Genomic DNA, 5909 nt, shown 5'->3' with positions numbered 1-5909 from the left:
GCATGAAAGTGAAAAGTGAAAGTGAAGTCACTCAGTCGTATCCGACTCTTCATGACCCCATGGACTGTAGCCTACCAGGCTCCTCCGTCCATGGGATTTTCCAGGCAAGAGTACTGGAGTGGGGTGCCATCGCCTTCTCCGTTCAAAGCAGTAAGCATCTTTTAATTTCATGGCTGCAGTCACCATCTGTAGTGATTTTGGAGCCCCAAAAAATAAAATCCAACACTGTTTCTACTGTTTCCCCATCTATTTCCCATGAAGTGATGGGACCAGATGCCATGATCTTCGTTTTCTGAATGTTGAGCTTTAAGCCAACTTTTCCACTCTCCACTTTCACTTTTATCAAGAGGCTCTTTAGTTCCTCTTCACTTTCTGCCATTAGGGTGGTGTCATCTGCATATCTGAGGTTATTATTTCTCCCGGGAATCTTGACTCCAGCTTGTGCTTCTTCCAGCCCAGCGTTTCTCATGATGTACTCTGCATATAAGTTAAATAAGCAGGGTGACAATATACAGCCTTGACATACTCCTTTTCCTATTTGGAACCAGTCTGTTGTTCCATGTCCAGTTCTAACTGTTGCTTCCTGACCTGCATATAGGTTTCTCAAGAGGCAGGTCAGGTGGTCTGGTATTCCCATCTCTTTCAGAATTTTCCACAGTTTATTGTGATCCATATAGTCAAAGGCTTTGGCATAGTCAATAAAGCAGAAATAGATGTTTTTCTGGAACTCTCTTGCTTTTTCCATGATCCATCGGATGTTGGCAATTTGATCTCTGGTTCTTTTCTAAAACCAGCTTGAATATCTGGAAGTTCACGGTTCACGTATTGCTGAAGCCTGGCTTGGAGAATTTTGAGCATTACTTTACTAGTGTGTGAGATGAGTGCAATTGTGCGGTAGTTTGAGCATTCTTTGGCATTGCCTTTCTTTGGGATTGGAATGAAAACTGACCTTTTCCAGTCCTGTGGCCACTGCTGAGTTTTCCAAATTTGCTGGCAGATTGAGTGCAGCACTTTCACAGCATCATCTTTCAGGATTTGAAATAGCTCAACTGGAATTCCATCACCCCCACTAGCTTTGCTCATAGTGATGCTTTCTAAGGCCCACTTGACTTCACATTCCAGGTTGTCTGGCTCTAGGTCAGTGATCACACCATTGTGATTATCTGGGTCGGGAAGCTCTTTTTTGTACAGTTCTTCTGTGTATTCTTACCACCTCTTCTTAATATCTGCTGCTTATGTTAGGTCCATACCATTTCTGTCCTTTATTGAGCCCATCTTTGCATGAAATGTTCCCTTGGTATCTCTAATTTTCTTGAAGAGATCTCTAGTCTTTCCCATTCTGTTGTTTTCCTCTATTTTTTTGCATTGATCCCTGAGGAAGGTTTTCTTATCTCTTCTTGCTATTCTTTGGAACTCTGCATTCAGATGCTTATATCTTTCCTTTTCTCCTTTGCTTTTTGCTTCTCTTCTTTTCACAGCTATTTGTAAGACCTCTTCAGACAGCCATTTTGCTTTTTTGCATTTCTTTTCCATGGGGATGGTCTTGATCCCTGTCTCCTGTACAATGTCACGAACATCAGACCATAGTTCATCAGGCACTGTATCTATCAGATCTAGGTCTCACTCCACTGTATAATCATAAGGGATTTGATTTAGGTCATACCTGAATGGTCTAGTGATTTTCCCTACTATCTTCAATTTCAGTCTGAATTTGGCAATAAGGAATTCATGATCTGAGCCACAGTCAGCTCCTGGTCTTGGTTTTGTTGACTGTATAGGGCTGCAAAGAATATAATCAATCTGATTTCGGTGTTGACCATCTGGTGATGTCCATGTGTAGAGTCTTCTCTTGTGCTGTTGCAAGAGGGTGTTTGCTATGACCAGTGCATTTTCTTGGCAAAACTCTATTAGTCTTTGCCCTGCTTCATTCCATATTCCAAAGCCAAATTTGCCTGTTACTCCAGGTGTTTCTTGACTTCCTACTTCTGCATTCCAGTCCCCTATAATGAAAAGGACATCTTTTTTGGGTGTTAGTTCTAAAAGGTCTTGTAGGTCTTCATACAACCGTTCAACTTCAGCTTCTTCAGTGTTAAGGGTTGGGGCATAGACTTGGATTACTGTGATACTGAATGGTTTGCCTTGGAAACGAACAGAGATCATTCTGTCGTTTTTGAGATTGCATCCAAGTACTGCATTTCGGACTCTTTTGTTGACCATGATGGCTACTCCATTTCTTCTAAGGGATTCCTGCCCTCAGTAGTAGATATAATGGTCATCTACCCACCCCTTGTTCACTCTGTTCTGGGACTCTATAATAGTCTACAAACAAGCAGACAAACTCCTACTGCAGAGTGTTTCCACTTGCTGTTCCCTTGCCTACGATTTTTTTTAACTTTATTTATTTGCCTGCACTGGGTCTTAGTTGCAGCACGTGGGATCTAGTTCTCTGAACAGGGATTGAACCCCAGGCCCACTGGATTGGGAGCATGGGTCTTGGCCGCTGAACCACCAGGGAAGTCCCTGGCCACCTCATTTAAAATTTCAAATCTCTAACCCAACCCTTCCTATCATTCTTCCTATTAAATTTGTTTCTCCTTTTTAATCTTATAACTATCTAATATGTATGTATTTTACTTATGCTGGTGTCTTAATCCATTCAGGCTGCTACATACCACACACCAGGCAGCTTGTCAACAATAGAATTTTACTTCTCTCCGTTCTGGAGATGGGAAAGGCTGAGATCAAGGCACCAGCATGGTCATGTTCTGGCGAAAGCCCCCTTCCTGCTGTGTAGCTGGGGCCTTCCTCTTGTGTCCTCCCTTGGTGGAACGGGCTAAGGAGCTCTGGAGGGGTCTCTTTTACAAAGGCAGTAATTCAAATAATTTTTAAAATATCTATTTGGCTGTGCCAGGTCTCAGCTGCAGCACGAGGGATCTTTGGTCTTCCCTGCAGCATGTGGGACTTTTATTCACGGCACATGGGCCCTAGTTCCCTGACGAGGGATTGAACCCAAGCCCCTGCACTAGGAGCATGGAGTCTTAGTCACTGGATCACCAGGGAAGTCCCTGAAGTAGTTTTTAATTTCAGTAAAAACAAATGGTATAAGTATGCCCCATGCCATATTTGGGACATACTTATACTAGAAAAACTATTTGTTATTTCTCTTTAGTTAAAACAACAAGATAACCTGTGTTTTATCTGACTACCTATACCCGCAAACATGTGCCCTCTGATAAGGAGAGTCTTCACGCATGAAGGGCATCACTTTGCATAAGTTAGAGATTGAAATCACCTCTCTTTCTCTCTGAGGAACTGAAAGGAGAATTGCTACACCTGCTAAAATTACAAATATATCCCCAATTTCACAAAACAAGCCACTGAAGATGAAACAGAGGTTTCTCAGAGGCCCACAGCCTGGCATACCCTTCCCCACCCAAGTCTGCAAAGATTGACCTGGGCATGGTAGTGGACAGCCCAGGTTTTGGAGTCCTGACTGACCCCCAGTTAACGACTCTCTTCTATAAAACAGTAGGAGGCCCACCTTGCCGGGCTGTAGGAAGACTAACGTATAAGTGCCTGGTACACAAGAGGTGATCAACAGTGATGTCATTTGCATGGTGTCTTGCTCATGCTGGGGTTTGGTAAATGTGAATGAATGAACTTTGTATGGAGTGAGCCAGGTGGCCACAGGCCACCATTCATGTTGAGGGGCTGCCCCTGCCCTGTTCAGCCACTAAATCTGCAAGCCTCAGGTGTTTTTAAAGCCACATACTGGCGGGCAACTCTCCAGACCTTTGGAAGCAGAAAGAATGGATGTGTAGCTCGGGCATGCAGGTGTTTATCAAGCTGCTTAGGCAAGTCTGGGTTATGAACAGCCAGGATTTAAAACCATGGATCCAAGTCTCGGAAGAGTGCTCAGTCAAGAACCCTCTTCTTTTTTCTCTTCATCAAAGGTTCTCACTTTATCACAACCAGAAGCCCTGGAAGAGCTTGTACAACACAGACTGCTGGGCTGCAGCCCAGAGTTTCTGACTTAGCAGGCAGGATGGACATGAGAATTTGCATGTCTAACAAGGGTGATGCCGATGCTGCAGTCTGGGGACAACTTGAGAACCACCTCGCTCCATCCAAACACCAGCTGCATAGCTTCATCAGCAGGGGGTGTTTATTGTACCTATGTCTGGGCCCTAGAGGATCGTGTTTAAACAGTCTGTGGGTTGTAGGTGGGGCAGGAGAGAGAAACCTGAGCTCCTCTTAATTCTAATGCCTCCTGGTCAGGAACATCCATTCTCCTTGAGCGAACTCTCTGCTGAAATCCCAAAGGGTGCCCTAAAACCAGTGAGGCTCCTCAGAAAGCCTGTCACTCAGGCCCCATCCTCAATACATTGGAATCAGAATCTGCATTTTAACAAGAATCCCTGGCAAACCCATCACAGTAAAGTCTGAGAAGCACTGCTTAAGCTCCAGCCTAAATGGAACATCTCAGAGAGGGCATCTTCTAGCACCTCTGCCAGGGCAGGTCTCCAGAGCTCTCATGATGGAGAGAGAAATACAGAGGTAACACCACTCAGCCCCTTCCATTAGCCAGTGAATAGGGTAGCCAAGTAAGAAAGTCACTCACATTGACTGATTGCCAGCTGAGTCAGTGCAGAAGCAACATGTGAAAACAGATGTGAGCATCTACGTCTGTGTGTCTATTTATGCTTTGCAAATGGGTTCATCTGTACGTTTTTCTAGATTCTACATATATGTGTAGAATATTTGTTTTCCTCTTTCTGACTTAACTTCACTCTGTATGACAGACTCTAGGTCCATCCACATCTCCGCAAGTGGCACAATTTTATTCCTTGTTATGGCTGAGTAATAGTTCACTGTATATATGTGCCACATCTTTATCCACTCCTCTGTTGATAGACATTTAGGCTGCTTCCGTGTCCTGGCTACTGTAAACAGTGCTGCTGTGAACACTGGGGTGCATGGATCTTTTGGCAGAAATAGAGGCACAGATGTCGAGAACAAACTCATGGATACCAAGGTGGGAAAAGGGGGTGTGGGATGAATTGGGAGATTAGGATTGAAAATATACACTATTGGTATTATGTATAAAATAGATAACTAATGAGAACCTACTATATAGCAAAAGGAACTGTACTCAGTGCTGTGTGGTGACCTAATTGGGAAGGAAATCCAAAAAGGATGGGATATATATATATATATACATACATATGACTGATCCACTTTGCTGTACAGCAGGAAATAATACAACACTGTAGAACAACTCTATTCCAATGAAAATTTAAAAAGAAAAAACAGTGTATAACTCTCCCCAGTGACTTCCCTCTACCTGGGAGAAGAGAAGCCCAAGGGCAGGACAGACTCTGCCTAACCTAGGGTTAGCGTGGTCCTGGATGGGGTGGCGACCAGTACTCAGAGGTGTGGGATATACTTATTATCACACATAGATTATAGACTGTATTCCAACACGAGGACTCAGCCATCCACCCCTCCACCTCAGCTAGAAGGACTCTATTAATTACAATCAATATTCTGGACTCAGAGCACAAAAGCCAAACAGGATCATTTTCGCAAAAAAAATTTAATAATATCAGGTTTTGCCAAGGGTGTATCAAATAAGCCCCTCACAGCTTATTAGTGAAAGTGTCAATGGATGCAGAATTTTTGCAAGGCAAAAATCCCTCAGAAGTTTAAATATGCATATGCTATGACCTGTACTCCCCAAACTAGAATTATAGCCTGCAAAAATATTAGAAGACACAAGTAAAGACACAAATATGGGGATGCCCTCTGCAGCGTTGTTTCTAATTTTTTTTAAATGGAAAGAAGCTATGGATTTATCAAGAAAAAAGTGGATAAATTCTTACAGTGCAGTAGTCTCCTGCACATTTAAC

The sequence above is a fragment of the Bison bison genome, unplaced genomic scaffold, assembly GCF_000754665.1.
Source record: "Bison bison bison isolate TAMUID 2011002044 unplaced genomic scaffold, Bison_UMD1.0 scf7180017864267, whole genome shotgun sequence".
NCBI classification, from domain to species: domain Eukaryota; kingdom Metazoa; phylum Chordata; class Mammalia; order Artiodactyla; family Bovidae; genus Bison; species Bison bison.
Note: the sequence above shows the minus strand (reverse complement) of the source record.